The 20,391-nt window shown below is 36.9% G+C and overlaps 1 protein-coding gene across 2 annotated transcripts in view; it reads left to right on the top strand.

Moving 5' to 3' along the window:
* DIS3L2 (DIS3 like 3'-5' exoribonuclease 2) overlaps positions 1-20,391 on the top strand; it is a 334,902-nt gene that overhangs the window by 8,123 nt on the left and 306,388 nt on the right. The gene's annotated exons all lie outside the window — the stretch shown is intronic.

Here is a 20,391-nt window from a genome sequence, read left to right as displayed (position 1 = left end):
CTCTCTCATTTGTTTATTACTTCATTTGATTTTTGTGCCTCTTTCCATTTAAGCTATTTGCATTACTTTTATTTCTTTTTCCCACTTTTCTTCCCATTTTTTCTATCTTTCTTATTTGGTTCTTGAACTCCTTTTTGGGTTCCTCCAGAGCTTGTGTGACCAGTTTCCATTTTTTGGGTGGGAGTTTGCATATGTTTGTTTGTTTCTCACTCTCTTCCTTGCTTCTTTATTTTGTTCTTTTTCTCCATAGAAATTTTCCAGGGTCAAGAGCTTTTTTTTGCTGTTTATTCTTTTTCCCATTGGAGGATTTTGATTCCTGCATGTTGGTGGTCATTGCTGTCTTAGTTTCTGTCTCACAGGGCTATGCCTTGGGATTATCTTCCCTTCCCTGTCAGAGGCCTGAGTGAGGGCAGGTAGATCTGTGGTGTTTTTTGTGTAGCAGTGCTTCAGAGCATTTTGCCCTGAGGCTATCTTCCTCTGTTGCTGTTGCCACTTTAAGCCCCACCTCCTGTGGCTGGTATTTTGAAGGGTGGGTCTGTAGTGTATAGCACACTGTACCAAATTTTGCCCTGAGGCTATCTTCTTCAGCTGCTGCTGCTGCTGCTGCTGCTGCTGTGTGGGAGTGAGCTCCCTGCTATTCCCCAAGTCTCACTGCCCAGGTCTGGCACTGCCCTCAGGGGTGAGTTTGTGGTGCTTTTAGCCTCCCCCAAGAATTTGGAGACTTGCCTAGCCCTGGTTCTCACTGACACGCTGAGTAGGGGGAGGGATATCCCTTATGCAGTTTTGCCCCCTTATAGCATGGGAATCCTTTCTCTCTGCCTACCTTCCATGCTCTGTCCAGTGGAAGAGCCCCTTTACTTGTCCTGTTTTGACCTCTGTTCTTTTGAGATGCTTTGTAATGATTGGTTTGGAGGAAATTTCTGAGCAGCTCCCAAGTTTTTCCTGCTACTAAGCTGCCATCTTGGCTCTGCCTCTCCCTAAAGACTTTTAGAAACTCTTTTCGGTTTCTGCTTTTGGGAGAAAAACAGATGTCATGGAGGGTCAGTTTCCCCTAGGACAGTGAACTTTTTATAGGGGCAACTGATGTGAGAAATGTCCTCAGGAGAATTCCATGTGAACTGGAAAGACCTCCAGGAATTGATGCAGAGTGAAAGGAGCAGAGCTGGGAAAACATTGTTCACAGAGACGGATACACTGTGGTAAAATCGAATGTAATGGACTTCTGTACTGGCAGCAATGCAATGACCCAGGACAATTCTGAGGGATTTATGGAAAAGATGCTACCCACACTCAGAGGAAGAACTGTGGGGAGAAACACAGAAGAAAAGCAACTGCTTGAACACATGGGTTGAGGCGGACATGATTGAGGATGTAGACTCGAAACGACCACACCAATGCAACTATCGATAATATGGAAATAGGTCGTGATCAATGACACATGTTAAAACCTGTGGAAATGCGCATCAGCCATGGGTGGGGGAGTTGGGGGGGGTGAAGGGGAAAGTAAGAGCATGAATTATGTAACCATGTTAACTTTTCTAAAAAATAAATATTAATAAATGTTTAAAAAAAAAACAACTGGAACGACCTCCAGGAACTGATGCAGAGTGAAAGGAATAGAACCAGGAGAACATTGTAACACAGAGACGGATACATTGTAGCACAATAGAATGTAACTGACTTCTCTACTAGCAGCAATGCAATGACCCAGGACAATCCTGAGGGACTTATGAGAAAGATGCTATTCATATCCAGAGAAAGAACTGTGGGAGCAGAAATGCAGAGGAAAAACATATGATTGACCACATAGTGCGATAGGGATGTGATTAAGGTTCTGATATTAAAGGATCGCTCTACTGCAAATATGAATAACATAGAAATAGGTTTTGAACAGTGATACACGTATAACCCAGTGGAATTGCTTGTTGGCTTTGGGAGGGGGGAAGAGGGAGGGGATGATGAAGTATGTAACCCTGGAAAAATATTCTATATAAAAATAAAAAAACAAAACTTTGTTTTTTTTTCCCCTTAAAAAAATGTCATCAAGCCCATGTGGAGAGGGGGAGGGGAGCAGTCCAACTCTGCATCCCTCTGGCTTTCTAGTAATGAACTCTGGCAATCTCTGTGTTGAGGCAACAGCACGTGTGCCCACAGAGAGGGCTCTGAGTGCTCCCTCTGGCACCTGTTGTGCCATAGGTTCACCACCATGGCCCCAGGGAGATTCTTTCATCAAATACATTTGAAGGGTGGGATTCAGATTTAAAACTTGCTTTCCTGGATGGTGTAGGTAACCAAGGTATTTTATTTGCCAATAACAAAACTCATTATTTAGTCTCTTTGCATGAGGTGATCTTAGAAATGTATTTCTGGGCATAGATAATTTTCTAATAAAACCTGCTGGATATTTATTTCCATGCAACAAAAACAAAAGCCTTTTGTCTAAACCTAAAACATGCCTTCATTTACTCTGATATGAATAGTGGTTTTGTTCTCATTTCTTCCATCAGCTCCTCTGGTTTTGAGGATCAGCACAGAATGTTGAAACAAGGGTTTTGAGCTGTGAGCAAGAACATTCTATATTGCTACTCTTTGCTTGGGAGTAACATGGCTAACAGATATGGCTAGCTTGCCATCATGACAGGTTGTCTTTGGTTTTGATGTCACTAATCTGGATGTTGTGAAGTTTTCGAAGTGATTATAATTAGAGATCAACATGACAATTGGTCAGCAAGAGAAACTATTCATGAATTTCTGGATTTCATTGACTTGGAAAACATTAAAAAAAAAGTTATTACTGATGTAATTTGTTTTTTACATTTTCTACATTTCCTCTTACATCCCTCCTTCCTGGCCCAGAAATATCTCTTATAACAAATACTTTTTTTTAAAAAGAAGGGAAAATATTAAAGAAAATCAATTAATACATTAAAAATGTGATATTATATATTTAATATCCATCAGCCCCCACCTTAGCAGAGTAGCAGGGAGGAAGTGTTTTCTTAAATCTGTTCTTTGGGGTCAATCTTGGCCTTTATATGTTTGATGGTTGTGTGGAGATTGTGCTTTCTGTTTACATTGATGTCATTTTGAATATTATTTTTCTGGTTCTGGTAACTTTACTTTGCATCAATTTATATAAATCTTTCCATTCTCTGTTTTAATAATCATATTTATAGTTTCTTATGGCAGAATAATATTCTATCATATTCATATACAACTTATTTAAATATTCTCTAATTATTTGACAAATACCTTTTCCCCTCCACACAGTTCTTTGCTATTGCAAAAGTTGCTGCTATAAATATTTTTTTGTATATATGAAGCCTTTTTTTATGTCATTGTCTTCCTTGGGATATAGACATTTTAGGCACTTTATTTTTATAATTATTGACTGATAATTGCACATTTATTTCCAGAATGGTTTAAACAAGTTCATAACTCCACTAACAATTTATTAATGTGTCTGTTCACAACTCCTGCCATTTGGTTGATATTTTATTAAACTTCTGTGAACAATTTGGAGAGTGTATACAACACATTTTTAAAAATAAATTTACAAACTTATTAGGGAAACAAGATATGGTAAATAATGACAGTATAAGACAATATGCAATGACCCATAAATGGTGTGAACTTAGTTCTGGAGTGTGTGAATGAGTGAAAAGCATTTATTAAATATTTACTGTTTCCCTTCTAAGGATTTGTTTGTGCAAATCCTTTTATATTTTATGTATCAAAGTTGTCTATTTTGTTTGTTTGCTTAAGAATGTTTCTGCTACCCATAGATCTGATAGGTAATTTCTTCTTTGCTCTTCTATTTTATTTAGGATGTCATCTTTTATGTCTAACTGGTCACTATTTGGAGCTTATCTTGGTATATGATGTGAATTTTTGCTCTATACCTAGTTTATGCCAAACTGATTTTCAGTTTTCTTAGCAGTTTTTATCAAAAAGCAAGTTCTTAATCCAGTAGTTGGGATCTTTGAGTTTATCAAACACTAAACTACTGACTTAATTAATTTCTCTATGTTGTGTACTATATATGCTTCACTGATTAACCCCTCTATTTCTTAACCAGTACGAAGTAGTTTTAATATTGCTCTGTGTATAGTTTGTATCTGATATGGCTAGGCTCCCTTTTTTCTCACTGGAAAAAAATTCCTCTGAAATTCTTCACCTTTTTGTTCTTCTAGATGAATTTCATATTATTTTTTCTAGCTCTTTAGCATAATCCTTTGGTAATTTGATTGTTACCAGATCTCTATCTGGTATCTTGATTGCTATCAGATTTATATTGAACAAGTACTTTATTTTAGATGAAATTTTCATTTTCATTATATTGGCCTAGCTAACCATGAACAGTTACTATTTTTCCATTTATTTAGGTCAGTACTTCTGTATTTTGTAGTTGCTTTGATTTAGTTCCTCTGTGTGTCATGACAGATAGATTCTCAAGTATTTTATATGTTCTCTAGTTATTTAAGTATAATTTCTCTTTTTCTCTCATCCTGCTTGGTTTTATTGGTATTCAAGCCAGCAAGATTTTATTAGGCTCTTGAGGCAGACCTAGCATTAACAGCACAAGGAAAGGCAAAATCAGCCCCAGCCCTCCAGGAGGTCTGATTCTGATGGGAATGGTTTTGGCGATGTATAGAAATTCTGCTGTTACATTTGGATTTTCTTTACACGCAGAGATTCTTTTCTAAGTTCCAAATTATCTCCCTTCCTCTACTTCATTCCCTACCCAGTGAAAATCATGAAGAATAAAAATGATTACAAATATGTATTGTCCTGAAAAACAAATGTCCACGTTAGCCATGTTCTTTTAAAGAATTTTCATTTATTAATTTAATTATAAAGTTATTTTACTTTTTTTTTTAAACCCTTGTACTTTTGGTATATTGTCTCATAGGTGGAAGAGTGGTAAGGGTGGGCAATGGGGGTCAAGTGACTTGCCCAGGGTCACACAGCTGGGAAGTGGCTGAGGCTGGGTTTTGAACCTAGGACCTCCTGTCTCTAGGCCTGACTCTCACTCCACTGAGCTACCCAGCTGCCCCTAAAGTTATTTTACTTTACCAGTTACATGTAATAACAAATTTCCACATAAATTTTCTGAAGTTATATCATCCAAATTGTCTCTCTCCCTTCCTTCTCTCTCCACTCCTTGAACTGGCAAGCAATTTGATCTGAGTTTACTGGTATTATCATGCAAAACATTATTTTCATATTGATCATTTTTGTTAGAGAATAATCACATAAAACCAAAACCCCAAAACAAAAATCCAAAAAAACTAATGTGAAATCGCATGCTTTGTTCTGCATTCTAAGTCCAACAGTTCTTTCTCTAGAGGTACATAGTATTCTTTGTCATGAGTTCCTCAGAATTGTCCTGGATTATTGTGTTGCTGGAAGTAGCTTAGTCTATCCCAGTTGATCATTCTGTAATATTGCTGTTACTGTGTACATTGCTCTCCTGGTTCTGCTTATTTCATTCTTCATCAATTTGTATAGATCTTTCTAGCTCTTTTTGACATCATCCTATTCATCATTTCTTACAACACAGTAGTATTCCATCACCATCATAATACTACAGTTTATAAGCCATTCCCTAATTGATGGACAGCTCTTCAGTTTCCAATTCTTTGCCACCACAAAAAGAGCTACTATAAATATTTTTATATAAGTAGTTCCTTTCTCCTTTTTTTTCAATCTCTTTGATATATAGACCTAGTAGTGGTATTACTGGATCAAAAGGTATGTATTATTTTATAGCCCTTTGGACATAGTTGCAAATTGCCTTCCAGAATGGTTGGATCAGTTCACAACTTCACCAACAATGCATTAAGTGTCCCAATTTTGCCACATCCCCTCCAGCATTTATAACTTTCCTTTACTGTCATATTGGCCAATCTGATAGTTGTGAGGTGGCACCTCAGAATTGTTTTAATTTTTGTTTCTCCAATAAAGAAGGATTTAGAACATTTTTTCGTATGATTATTAGTAGCTTTGACTTTTTTTTTATCTGAAAACTGAGTAATACTATCCTTTGACCGTTTGTCAACTGGGCAATAATTTGTATTCTTATAAATTTGACTTAGTTCTTTACATATTTGAGAAATAAGACTTTTATCAGAGAAATTTTTATGGAAAAATTTTCCAGTTGTTTTTCTTCTAATCTTGATTACATTGGTTTTGTTTGTACAAAAACTTTTAAATGTAACAGTCAAAGTTATTCATTTTACATCATGTAATATTCTCTTTCTGTTGTTCAGTCATTAATTTTTCCCTTCTCCATAGATCTGACAGGTAAATTATTCTGTGTTCGCTTAATTTATTTATAGCATCCCCCTTTATGTCTAAATCATGTACCCATTTTGACCTCATCTTGGTGTGTGAGGTATTGGTCTATACCTAATTTTTGCCATACTGTTTTTGCAGCAGTTTTTGTCAAATTGTTCTTATCCCCAAAGCTGGGGTTTTTGCATTTATCAAACACTAGATTGCTATGGTCATTTACTCCTAATCTAGTCTATTGACCATTCTATTTTTAAGCTAGTACCAGATCGTTTTGATGATGATTGCTTTAAAGTGCAGATTTGAGATCTGGTGTTGCTAGGCTGCCTTTGATCACATTTTTCTTCATTAATTGCCTTGATATTCTTAACCTTATTACTTATTATTACTTAACCTTATTATTATTAACCGTTGGTTCTTCCAGATGAATTTTGTTGTTATTTTTTCTAGTTTTGTAAAAATAGTTTTTTGGTAATTTGTTTGGTATGGCACTGAATAAATAAATCAATTTAGGTAGGATTGTCATTTTTATTATATTAGCTAGGCCTACCCATGAGCAATGAGTGTTTTTTTAGTTGTTTAGACCTTACTTTATTTGTGCAAAAATTGTTTTGTAATTGTCTTCATTTAATTCCTGTGTTTGTCTTGGCAAATAGATTCCCAAGTATTTTATATTGTCTAAAGTTATTTTGAATGAAATTTTTCTTTCTATTTCTTGCTGCCAGACTTTGCTGGTAATATATAGAAATGTTGATGATTTATGTGGGTTTATTTTGTATCCTACAACTTTGCTAAAGTTATTAATTTTTTCAGCTAGGTTTTAGTTGATTCTCTAGGATTCTCTAAATATGCCATCATATCATCTGCAAAGAGTGATAGTTTCATTTCCGCATTGCCTACTTTAATGCCTTCAATTCTTTTTCTTCTCTTATTGATACAGCTAACATTTCTAGTACAATATTAAATAACAATAGTGATAATAGATAATTCTTGCTTCACTCCTGATTTTATTGGGAAGGTTTCTAATTTATCCCCATTGCAGATGATAATTTTGGTGTTGGTATTAGATACTACTTATTATTTTAAGGAAAGACTCATTCCTTAAAAAAAAAAAAAAAAAAAAAAAAAAAAAAAGCTTTTTTAATAGGAATGGGTGTTGTATTTTGTCGAATGCTTTTTTCACATCTATTGAGATAATCATGTGATTTCTCTTAGTTTGGTTATTGATATAGTCAACTATGCTGATAGTTTTCCTAAAATTAAACCAGCCTTGTATTCCTGGTCTAAATCCCACCTGGCCATAGTGAACAGCTCTGTTGATAATATTGCTGTAGTCTCTTTACTAGTATTTTATTTAAGATTTTTGCATCAATATTCATTAAGGAAATTGGTCTGCAATTTTCTTTCTCTGTTTTTGGACTTCCTGCCTTAGATATTAGCACTATATTTGTGTCATAAAAAGAATTTGGTAAGACTCTTGATTATTTTGCCAAATAGATTAATATAGTATTGGGGTTAATTGTTCTTTAAAAGTTTGCTAGAAGTCACTTGTGAATCTATCTGGCCCTGAGGATTTTTTCTTATTGAGTTCATTGATGGCTTTAATTTCTTTTTCTGAGATGGGATTATATTTCTATTTCCTCTTTTGTTAATCTGGGCAATTTATATTTTTTGTAAATATTAATCCATTTCACCTAGATTATTAGATTTATTATATAATTGGGCAAAATAGCTCCTAATGATTGCTTTAGTTTCCTTTTCATTGAAGGTGAATTTACCTTTTCATTTTTGATAGTGGTAATTTGATTTTCTATACTTTTTAATCAAATTAACCAGTGCTCTGTATTTTATTTATTTTTCATAAAACCAACTCCTAGTCTTATTTATTAGTTCAATAGTTCTCTTGTTAATTTCTCTTGATTTTAAGGATTTCCAATCTAGTCTTTAATTGGGGATTTTTAATTTGTTCTTTTTAAATTTTTTTTTTAGTTGCATACCCAATTCTTTGATCTTCTTTTCTCTGATTTTATTGACATGTAAACATTCATGGACATAAAATTTCCCCCGAATACTTCTTCGGCTTTATCCCACAAATTTTGATTTGTTGCCTCCCCATTGTCTTTTTTCTTTAATGAAATCATTAGTTGTTTCTGGAGTTTGTTCTTTGACCCAGTCCTTTTGAAGAAATAGATTGTTTAGTTTCTAGTTAATTTCTAATTTGTCTTTCTATGAATGCTGATTAATTATAATTTTTATTGCATCATGATCTGAAAAAATTGCATTTATTATTTCTACTTTTTGTATTTGGTTGTGAAGTTTTTATACCATAGTACATGGTCATTTTTTGTGTACATACCATGTTTAGCTGAAAAAGAAGATATATTCCTTTTCATTCCCATTCAGTTTTTTCCAGATATCTATTAAATCTAACTTTTCTAAAATTTCATTCACTTTCTTTTCTTGCTTATTTTTTGGTTAGATTTATCTAGTTCTGAGAGAGGAAAGTTGAGGTCCTCCCTCTAGTTTAGTTTTAGTGTTTCTTTCCTCCATCAATTCATTTAGTTTCTATTTTAAACCTTTGGAGCCTATACCATTTGGTGCATATATGTTAAGTATTGAAATTACTTCATTGTTTCTATAGTACCATTTAAAAAATTATTAATTTATTTAGAATATTTTCCCATGGTTACAAGATTCATGTTCTTTCCCTTCCCTCTTCCCTCTCCCTTCCTCGAGCTGATTTGCAGTTCCACTGGGTTATACATGTATCACTGTGCAAAACCTTTTTTCATAGTATTCATATTTGCAATTGAGTGTTCTTTTAAAGCCAAAACCCCAATCATATCCCCATCGAAACTTGTGATCAATCCTATGTTTTTCTTCTGTGTTTCTGCTTCCACAGTTCTTTCTTTGGATAGTGTTATCTAGTGGATAGTGTTCTTTCTCATAAGTCCCTCAGAATTGTCCTGAGTCATTGCATTGCTATTAGTAGCAAAGCCTATTACATTTGATTGTGCCACAATATATGAGGCTCTGTGTACAATGTTCTGGTTCTGCTCATTTCACTCTGCATCAATTCCTGGAGGTCTTTCCATTTCATATGGAAATCCTCCAATCATTCCTTATAGCACAATAGTACTCCATCACCATCAGATACCACAATTTGTTCAGCCATTCTCCAATTAAGGAATATCCCTTCATTTTCTAATTTTTTGCCAATATAGTGTCTTTTATTAAGATATAATTTCCTTAATTCTTTTAATTAGATCTATTTTTGTTTTCTCTTTGACTGAAATAATTATTACTCCTTTGCTTTTTTTCTCAGTTGAAGCCCAATAGCTTTTACTCCATTCCCATACCTTTACTCTGTGTGTGTCTACCTGTCTCAGATGTGTTTCTTATAAACAACATATTGTAGGATTCTGGTTTTTAATCCACTCTTATCTGTTTCTATTTTATGGGTGAGTTCATCCTATTTACATTCACAGATATGGTTACCATCTGTGTATTCCCCTATATTTGTTTTCCCCTTTTGATCCTGTACTTTCTCCTTTTACTTTGTCCTTCCACACAAGTGTTTTGCTTTTAATCATTGCACCCCACCCATTTCCTCTTCTTTTATATTACTCCCCTTCCCCCACCACCTTTCTTATTCCCCTTCTACTTCTCTCTTGGATAGGATAGGATTCTATTCCCAAATGAGTCTGGTTATTATTCCCTCTTTGAGCCAATTCCATGAGAGTAAGAGTTTAAGCATTTTCTGATACCTACCACCCTCATCTTCTCCTCTACTGTAATGGTATTCCTTCCCTGCCCCCCCCCCCCCCACCTCCCCCCCATACCTCTTAAGGTGATATAATTTACCCTATTTTACCTCTGTNCCTGTCTCAGATGTGTTTCTTATAAACAACATATTGTAGGATTCTGGTTTTTAATCCACTCTTATCTGTTTCTATTTTATGGGTGAGTTCATCCTATTTACATTCACAGATATGGTTACCATCTGTGTATTCCCCTATATTTGTTTTCCCCTTTTGATCCTGTACTTTCTCCTTTTACTTTGTCCTTCCACACAAGTGTTTTGCTTTTAATCATTGCACCCCACCCATTTCCTCTTCTTTTATATTACTCCCCTTCCCCCACCACCTTTCTTATTCCCCTTCTACTTCTCTCTTGGATAGGATAGGATTCTATTCCCAAATGAGTCTGGTTATTATTCCCTCTTTGAGCCAATTCCATGAGAGTAAGAGTTTAAGCATTTTCTGATACCTACCACCCTCATCTTCTCCTCTACTGTAATGGTATTCCTTCCCTGCCCCCCCCCCCCCAACTCACCCCCATACCTCTTAAGGTGATATAATTTACCCTATTTTACCTCTGTCTTTCCTTTTCTCTCAGTGTAATCCTTTTTTTTATCTCTTGATTTTTTTGTATGTTATCTTAAATAGCTTACTCCCACATCCTTTGCCTGTATATACTTTTTCCTAAAGACTATGATAATGATGAAATTTTTAAGAGTTACAAATATCATCTTTCCATGTAGGGATATAAACAATTTGATCTTATTGAGTCCTTTAAATTTTCTCTGTCTTATTTACTTTTTTATGCTCCTCTTAAATCTTGTATTCGGACATTAGGTTTTCTGTTTAGGTTTGGTCTTTTCATCAGGAATGCTTGGAAAATCTTCTATTTTATTAAATGACTTTTCCCCCAAAAGAATAGTTTTGATGGGTACGTAATTCATGGTTATAAATCTAGTTCCTTTGCCTTCCGGAATATCATATTTCAAGCCTTCTGATTCTTTAATGATAGAAGCTGCTAAATCCTGTGTAGTCCTGATTATGACTCCATGATATTTGAATTATTTCTTTTTGGCTTCTTGGGATATTTTCTCCTTGGGAGCTCTTGAATTTGGCTATAATATTCCTGGGAATTGTCCTTTGGGGATTTATTACAGTAAGTAATCTGTGAATTCTTTCAATTTCTGTTTTACCCTCTTGTTTAAGAATGTCAGGGCAGTTTTCTTTGATAATTTCTTGTAATATGATGTCTAGGCTTTTTTTTTTTTTTTTTTTTTTTTGATCATGACTTTCAGGTAGTCATGTAATTCTTAGATTGTCTTTCCTGGTTCTATTTTCCATGTCAGTCTTTTTAAATGAGATATTTCATATTTTATTCTATTTTTTCTTCTTTTGATTTTGTTTTATTGTTTCTTGATGTCTCATAAAGCCATTAGCTTCTATTTGCCTAATTCTAATTTTTCTATTCTAACTTTTGAACCGCTTTTTCCATTTGGCCAATTCTACTTTTCATGGAATATTTTTTCTTCATTAGATTTTCTTGCCTCTTTTTTCAATTCAGCTTTTTAAGCTAGTATTTTCTTTATGTATTACTTTCAATACTTGTCTCCATTTTTCTTCCGCCTCTCTTATTTGATTTTTAATTCCTTTTTGAGCTCTTACTGAGCCTGAGACCAATTCCCATTTTTCTTTGAAATTTTGCATTTGGCTACTTTGATTTCACTGTCCGCTCCTGAGTCTGTGCCTTGCTTTTCTTTTTCTCTGTAAAAATTTTCTGGTTAGGCGTTTCTTTTCGTGTTTGATCCTTTCCCCAGCCTTTTAAAAAACTTTTACTTTTATCTTAAAGATGGGCTCTGCTCTCAGGTAGAGGAGATACTCTCTTTCTCTTAAACTTCCGTTTTTCCTTGCTGCTATGATCAGTTTTAGTTCTCTTTTTATGAAGATTTCAGCTCTTCTATGGTGGTATGATGACCTGTGGGCTGGGAGCTCTGGAAGCCACTCCCCACTGCTGATTCAGTCTCCTCTAGGGACTGCTGATGGCTTGCAGGGATCAGAGCACTGTGAGCTACCTTCCCCTAGGGTTAGGGGCTTCTCCACAGTGTTGAATGGGCCAAGCACCATAGACTTAGGGCCTTTTGTGCCTAGACTTGGGGCCTTAAAAGAGGTGGGCATGGGGCACTCCTGCTGGCTCATTACTTCTATTGCAGTTATATCCCATCACATTCATATACTACAACTTGGTTCAGCTCTTCCCTAATTGATGCTACCCATCATTAATGATACCCTTTAGTTTCCCATTCTTTGACACCACAAAAAGAACTGGTATAAATATTTTTGTATGTATAGATCCTTTTCCTCATGGGAATTTGAGGTCCAGTCCAAGAAATTGATCTCTTTAGGGCATAGCTTGTAGGAGCTGGTATTGCTGGATCAAAGGGTATGTGAACACTTTAATAACTTTTTGGGCATAGTTCCAAATTGCTTTTCAGAATTGTTGGACTTGTTCACACCTCCACTAACAATGCATTAATAGGCCTGTTCTGCCACATCCCCTCCGGCATTTGTCCTTTTCCTTTTTTATCGCCTTTGCCAACCTTGTGGGTATGAGATGGTACCTCAGAGTTGTTTTAATTTGCATTTTTCTCATTATTAGCAATTCGGAGTATATTTTCATATGGTTCTTCATAGCTTTAGTTTTTTTCCCCCCTGAAAACTGCCCTATTTATAACTTTTGACCATTTGTTGGTTTGGAAAAGGGTCTTATTCTTGTAAATTTGTCTCAGCTCCTAGAAATGAGCTCTTTATCAGAAAAACACACAGCCAAAGATTTTATCCTACTTTCTTGCTTTTCTTCTAATTTTAGCTGTTTTAATTTTGTTTAGTTCAAAAAAGTTTTTAATTTCAAGTGATTAATATGAACCATTTTACCTCTCCTGACAGAGATGGGTAGGCACAAGGTATAAAGCCACGTGTTTTTGGACGTGACCATTTTAGGTTGGACTGTGCGTATTTGTTGCAAAGTTCTCCATTTTCCCTTTTTTGCTCTTAATTAATTGGTGAGGGTTAAAGGCAGGGTAGCAATAGTGATGCCCCCCAACCTGCCATCTTAGCACTTTAGAGAGTATACGTAAAAGAACAAAAAGACATTCAGAAGGAAGCACAGACAAGCTATATAGACTTGATCAAAGATATTTTATTTTCCTCATTACACGTAATAATAATTTTCAACATACACTTTCCAAAATTACAAGATCTAAACTGTCTCCCTTCTCCCTTCCCTCCCCCCAGTTGGAAATGGCAAGAAATTTGATCTGGGTTATGCATGTATTATCATGCAAACACATTTCCATATTGGCCATTGTTGTTGGAACACACTCATGCAAAACCAGTACCCTAAAATAAAACCATAAACAAACTGACATATGATAGTATGCCTTGGTCTGCATCTGACTCTAATAATTCTTTCTCTGGAGGTGACTAGCATTCTTTGTCATAAGTTCTTCAGAATTGTCTCAGATCATTGCATTGCTGAGAGTAGCTAAGTCTTTCACAGTCAATTGTGGTACAGTATTGCTGTTATTATGTACAATGTTCTCACGATTCCACTTAATCACTCTGCTTCAGGTCATGTAGATCTATCCACAAGCTAGATAGATTTGAAAGTGACATGTAAAATTATGTTTTTAAAAAACAAGTAGTATGATTCATAATTTTATACAGAATCCTCTTTTTATATTCTTTGTATATAGATATGCTTTTTAAAAATACATTATACTTCAGAATAAAAAAATTTAAAAATTAGAAAATTTAAAAAAAAGGATAGCTGCCTTGAAGGTAAGGTAGAGAAGAATGGAAGATTCTCAAGATTAAATTAAAATGCAATCATAAATAATTTTCATGAATAAGACATAGCAACTTGTCTATAAACCAATGATGTATGGAAGCTCTCTGAGTACCTCAGAATTTAAAGACATGTACAAAACATGGAAACAATAACATTTTAGCATTTTAATTACTTTGCTTTTTTATGATAGCAGAATGCTTGCTGGAACCACAAAACATACAGCTCTTCCCCTTCTCCTGTTTGGGTCAGCTGAAGACCCAGTCAAGTGCCATTGTTTTTCTTTGAGCAACCATGGTAAAAAGGGGGCCACAGGATTGGAGATGGCCAGGCTATCCCAGTATTGGAAAGGACCAATGAATACAAGGATGGCATTATCCTGTGAGGATAGGGCCAGACACGTTAGACTCTGCTAAAATTAAGACTTTTGGAAAAAAAGAATATTAGAGACAATAGACAAGGTCATGTTTGGAAGCTCTGCTTATCGTCTAACCTTGGCCCTTATTAGAATACTGATTTCTTTGTTGCAAGGATGGTATGGAATGCTGCCTGAGGGGAGTGGATTTTCAGGTCCAGATACATTCCTGACCCAGAGACATTCCTATCATCCTTCCCTGTGAGGTGGTCAACATGCTGGGACAGACTCTAAGACATGCCCGCTTTAGGGAATCTTCTCCTCAGGTGACAGGGATGGTGTAGCCTTTCTCTTGCAGCGGAAACTCCCTTGGCTTTGCTCTGAGGATTGGGCACCAGGTCCTGTTCTTTCTTTTTCCACAGTATCAGTATTGCAGCTCAGTGAGGGGACTCCATTCCCTGCTATTTCAGTGTTGAGCCAGTTTCCTCACAAACTCTGGCCATGGTGCTGATTATTTCTCTTGAGTAGCACTAGCAACAAGTCCAAATTCCGAGATTAAACAATAAGCAGTAGAATATTCCAGAAGTCAGAGTCAAAGTGATTCATGATACTGGGTTTATAAATTTCAGTTGGAGTTCAGGAGAAGCATAGTAATGAAGAAATTGGTATTGGCCTCTCAAATTGGGTTTGCATGAAAAACGTGGAAGAAAATGCTGCTACATGTCAGAAATGGAGCATTTTCTTCAGACAAAGAATCAGCCTATTGTAGGATCATTTCAAAGTCATGACATCTGAGCTTTACCCCTGTACCCCATCCACACCTGAAGGTGATGAGTAACAACAATTATTGTTGGTTATTTTGGAGCAAACAGGGAACATTATATATGCCTACTCAAGTCTGGAGATGTATGGAAATTTGCCTGATTTTTTTAAAAAAGAAAATTTCTAAATTATATACTTGTAAACTACATGTTTATCCCAAGGAAAGTTCTAGAAAGAATTATTAAATGATTATTTTGTGAGTACTTCAAAAGGAAAATTATGAGAACTAGAAGCCATCAGTGGTTCGCCAAGAATAAGTCATTCCATGCTAGCCTTCTAGAATTAGATTTCAGCCAGAATTTTGTCAATATTTTTCATGTCTTGTGGATAATGCTCTTCTTTTTTTAATTCTTGCCTTCTGCCTTAGAATTAATACTAAATATTAGTTTCAAGGGAGATGAGCAGTAAAGGCTAGACAGTGGGGGTTAATTGATTTGTCCAGGGTCATACAGCTAGGAAGTGTCTGAGACCTGATTGGAACCTAGGACCTATTGTCTCTTGGCCTGGCTCTCAATCACTGAGCCATCTAGCTGTCCCCAGATAATGCTATTCTTAAGCAGATTTGTAATTGATTTCTGTGAATGTATATGAACTTGGTGTGGGGCAGCTAAGTGGTGCAGTGGATAGAGTCCTGGGCTTGGAGTCTGGTACATTCATCTCCCAGAGTTCAAATCCAGGATCAGAGACACTTTTTAGCTATGCGAATCTTTGTAAGTCACTTAACCCTGTTTGCCTCAGTTTCCTTATCTGTAAAATGAGCTAGAGAAGGAAGTGGCAAACCACTCCAGTATCTCTGCCATGAAAACACCAGATGGGATCATGAAGACATGATTGAACAACTGAGCAACAACAAAAATATGAATTTGGAAGAGAAAGAGTATTTTTAGCACTTTGATAGAGAAGTCCTGCTGAGATATGAAGAATAGGAGAACTTTTTAGGAGTAGGTGTGCCCTTATAAAAGCAGTATTGAGTGATTAAGAGAAGGAAGGGTTAGGTGGTTAGCTTGGCAAACCTGTTTGGTACTCTGGAGGAGATTTGGTTATTTGTCAAGTGAGGACCTGACCTAAATGTATCTTTAGGATTTAGGGAATGGTGGTTTCAGTGACATTATTGTCTTCATCTCTTTATAGACAAGCATTAGGGAGCAGAGTCTTGTGTTTTGTGTTTTTCTGCCCTAGATATCACCTGTCTTGAGTCTATACCTTGGATCTGTCCTTTTCACTGATGACATTTGTTTTGTTGGCACAAGTAAGTTTGTGATGAGGACACCTATAGATTACATATCTGATATATTTTGATATGTTACCCAGTCTCTGAAGCTAATTAATTAAGGAATATTTCTGAGCTCTAGATGTGACTAGAGAAGAATGAACATGGAAAATGAACCTTTCTGAGCTTCGAGAGCATCTACCCCTACCTAGCTGAGAAGTAGGTAGTATTGTGGCTATGGAAAAGATTCTGGAAGAGGTGTTGATTAGCCTGGGGGTTAGTCCTTGCTCTTCTCTTGACTCTCCAGGTGATATTTATGTTAGTCATGTTAATTCCATGAATCTGCTTTCTTCATGATAAAATAAACCTCCAGGATTGCCTACTTCACAGGGTTTGGTAAGATTACAGGAGATAATAGGTGGGGAAGTACTTTGGAGTTGCTGGAGTTGAGATTACTATCCTGGGTTTGATTTCAGGCTCTGTAGCTTGTTAAAAGGGATGCTGGTTAATCTCCCTTTGCTTTCCTTGGTGGTAAAATGAGGACAATACTACATATATGTCCTGGGGTCCTTGGGAGAGTCAAAGGGTGTAATCATGTATGTATAGCACTTTGTGAGTCCCACAGTACTTTATCCATATCAGATGTTATTGTGATTATACATGAAAAGTAATGGTTCTTATAGTTTATTAGCTTCTTGAAACCAAGTACTGTGCATTAGTCACTTCTTTTGCACTCTCTGCTCCTATCCTAATGTCTTCTCTGGGCTCCTTCATGAATCTCTCTTGCTCTGTTATCTTTTCAATCTCTGGTCCTTGGTTTCACAACCAAACCCCCTAGAAGAGATGTCTGGAGTAGTCACTGTTTTGACTTCCTTACCTCCCACTGACTTCTTGGTTCTCTTCCTCCTAATCAAATGAAAGTGCTCTTTCTAGGATTACTGGTGGTTTCTCAGGTATGGTATCCAGGAGCTTTTTCTCACTTCTCATTCCATTTCATTTCTCCAGCCTTTGACAGTCAGCCATCTCAGCAGAAGTTCTTCTGTGATCAGGGAAACCACTGTATCCTCAGAGGTGCTTTTGAATTATTAGATCACATAATTCACTCTACTTCTGTTGCTAATTCATAGTGGTCAGTAGGAGGTACACACACACACACACACACACACACATATATGTTTTTTAATTTAATTTCTAATTTTTTCCATGGTTACATGATTCTTCTTGTCTCCCTTCCTTCCTCCATTCCCTCTTCCCAAAGTTGAAAAAGTGATTTCACTGGGTTATACTGATATATTTTTAATATGATAGGGGCTACTAGAATGGCCCCCAAGGGTATTGGGGACCACTTATAATTGGGGACCACCTTAAATCATAGCTTATAAGTTATGCTGCTATTCCCCAGCCTGTGGTCTGTTGGCATAAACCACTCTAAAATGACAGAGAAAGGAAGAGGAGCCATTTTCATGGCAAGACTTGAATAAAGTAAAGTCTGGTTCTCTCCAAAAGGTCCCTCAAAAGGTGGGATAGAGTCATACCTCACTTTGTCACCTAGGCACCTTGGTAGTCTCTGAGCTGTATTATCATTATGAATATTAGAGCTTGGATTTTCCTTCCTGGAGACACTGGTTAGGAAATCACATTCTAGAAGGATTGAGACACCATCTTATCTGTTTGAATCCATCTATTTAAGAATTAGAAGGAATCTGACATCTAGATCAGATTGGAATGGTGTAGGGAACCCTCCACAAGATCTGGAAGGAAGAGAAAGCTAAGAAGAACATAGGACTAGCATTAATTCACAATAGCCATTGATCATATGCTTTCCCCACTTAGATTCAATATTAAAATTCTTCTGTATGTTCTCACCAAACCAAAAAACTCAAGTATAGGTTGCCTGCTACATTGAGGGAGCCTATATAAGGGAGAAAGAAAAGGGATCTGCTTCTTCCAGCAGTCTATGCAGAGATAAAAGGAACTTAGTATCAAGGGGAGTGTTTGGCAGGAAAAAACCAGAAAGAAGCACCAGTAAGCCAAGGCCCAGGGTGGAAGAAAAGTGGAGGGGAGAGATAATTGATCTATACAGAGGCTCCCTGCAGAGGACTAGTCTTCTGAATTAAAGTGTAATTGTGAAATTTAAGAAATATAAGAGAAACCTACTTAATTTAGGTCAATGCAGTGAACCTTATGTGTCTGCTATCTACTAGGCACTGTTCTGGACACTTAGGGCACAGAAACAAAGGATGAAGTAGCACAGGGTACTGTGCTTGTTGTCTAGAACATGTGCTTGGAAAAGTGGCTGATCTGTACAATGTCTTGCTGCTGAAGATCCAGATAAGGGCAGAATTGGGAGAACCATGAGCTGGGCCTGTGAATAGTAGAGGGGAGTGGGCTATGAAGTGAGAGGCAGGAGGAGCTCACAAAGGAGAATGGATGGGTCACCATGCATGCTGGACAGATGAGTTGACTTGACCTGACCTCCTGGAATTGGAGGTCTTTGTCCTGAGCTTGAAGGGAGAAATATCTAAAACACTTAAGTGCCAGTAGGTAGCCTTAGGAATATGGTCAGTTGAATATTTGGAAATTCAGATCATTCATAGTAACCCAAATGAGCATCACTAGCACTTAAGTAGAAATAGTTTGTTGTTATCCCTGAATCCTCTCCTGGAATCATTATATAGTATGGTGGAGAGAGAGGTGACCAGGGAGCTAGGCAAACCTGGGTTCAGGTTCTGCCTGTGACCCACTGTCTGTTTGACCCTGGACAAGTCATTGAATCTTAGTATCCCAGATAACTCTTGAGACTGTAAGTTACAGAGAAGATGCTGGTGAGCATTGGTGGAAAGTTTTCTCAAATGGATGCTCCCTATGCTGATGAACTCACAAGCCCGGGAGAAAATGTTTTCTAAAAAATTGTGTGTGTGTGTCGGACTCCCATGTTGGAGGAACGAGTAGGGCAGGGGCAGGAGAAGCAGCTCTAGGGAATGAACCTTCACCATTCCAACCTTAGAGGCTAGTCCGGCACAGCCTGTGAAGAGGGACGTCTCCTTTTTCATCCTGGAGGACACAGAGGGACAGAGGACATGATAGCAAGCAGCTTTCCTGCAGGCTCTCCCAGTGAAAGGGCCAGGCTGAGGACCTTGATTTCATGGCTCAAGCAGCATTTTCCCAAGTGACTTTTCTTTTAAAAAAAGAAGAAAAGCCAAACCATTAGGAGTTTCTGTTTATTTTCAGAATTATTTTTTGAATACATGAAGTAGAATGTGTGTCGGTCCATACATTTTGGAAGAACCTATGCATAGGTGTGCCTGGATGGTTTAAGTTCTTCATAAGTCCTCAGAGCTCTCTTTCCAGCCATGGATTTAAGAAGGCTCTAGCCCTTCAGAGCACAACGCATTTATTAGTGTGACTGCTAGTCACTATTTTAAGTTTGATTTTATTAGTCTAAAATTAGCCCACATTTCAGTGGCTCTCATTGCAAGAAAATTCCAAGAATATTTGGGTACTTTCTAGGTCACTCTGAAACCTCCAAAAGAGGTGAGGAAGGCAGAGCAGGATGGGCACAACTCAAAATCCAGTTTCAGAATTGCACCTCTGATGGAAAATTGAACGAATGATGTGTCTTTGGTCAGCCAGTGGCGTTTCCATTTGTATCTGACACAGCACAGGGACGTGTTGTTTGAGGTGTGGGTGATGTCACCCTCTCTTGCAGGAAAACTCATAATTCAGACTTGGCAGATCCTTGAAGGAGAAAATGATTTTAACCCATATTTTATGTCTACACCTGTTTTGCTAATTACATTGTGTCTTTCAACATTTTGGAAAACATCGAAACACCCTGTGAAGGCACCTTTTGATTCTGGCTTGTTAGAAAGTAATTGACACCATCTGAACATTCCAGGGGAGTGCAGTCTACACAGCTGGAGCTTCCAAAGGGTTACAGCTTCCTGCTGCAGCCAGAAACTCAACTGCTCTTGCAGAAACTTCTCCCCACCCCAGCCATCCCCCTTTGCACCCCCAAATGTAAATAGAATCAGACCCTGACATAGTGTTTGTAGAACATAAAGCTGGA

The sequence above is a fragment of the Gracilinanus agilis genome, chromosome 4 (assembly GCF_016433145.1).
Source record: "Gracilinanus agilis isolate LMUSP501 chromosome 4, AgileGrace, whole genome shotgun sequence".
Classification (NCBI taxonomy): domain Eukaryota; kingdom Metazoa; phylum Chordata; class Mammalia; order Didelphimorphia; family Didelphidae; genus Gracilinanus; species Gracilinanus agilis.
The sequence above is the reverse complement of the archived record's forward strand: the minus strand, read 5'-3'. Positions and strand labels throughout refer to the sequence as shown.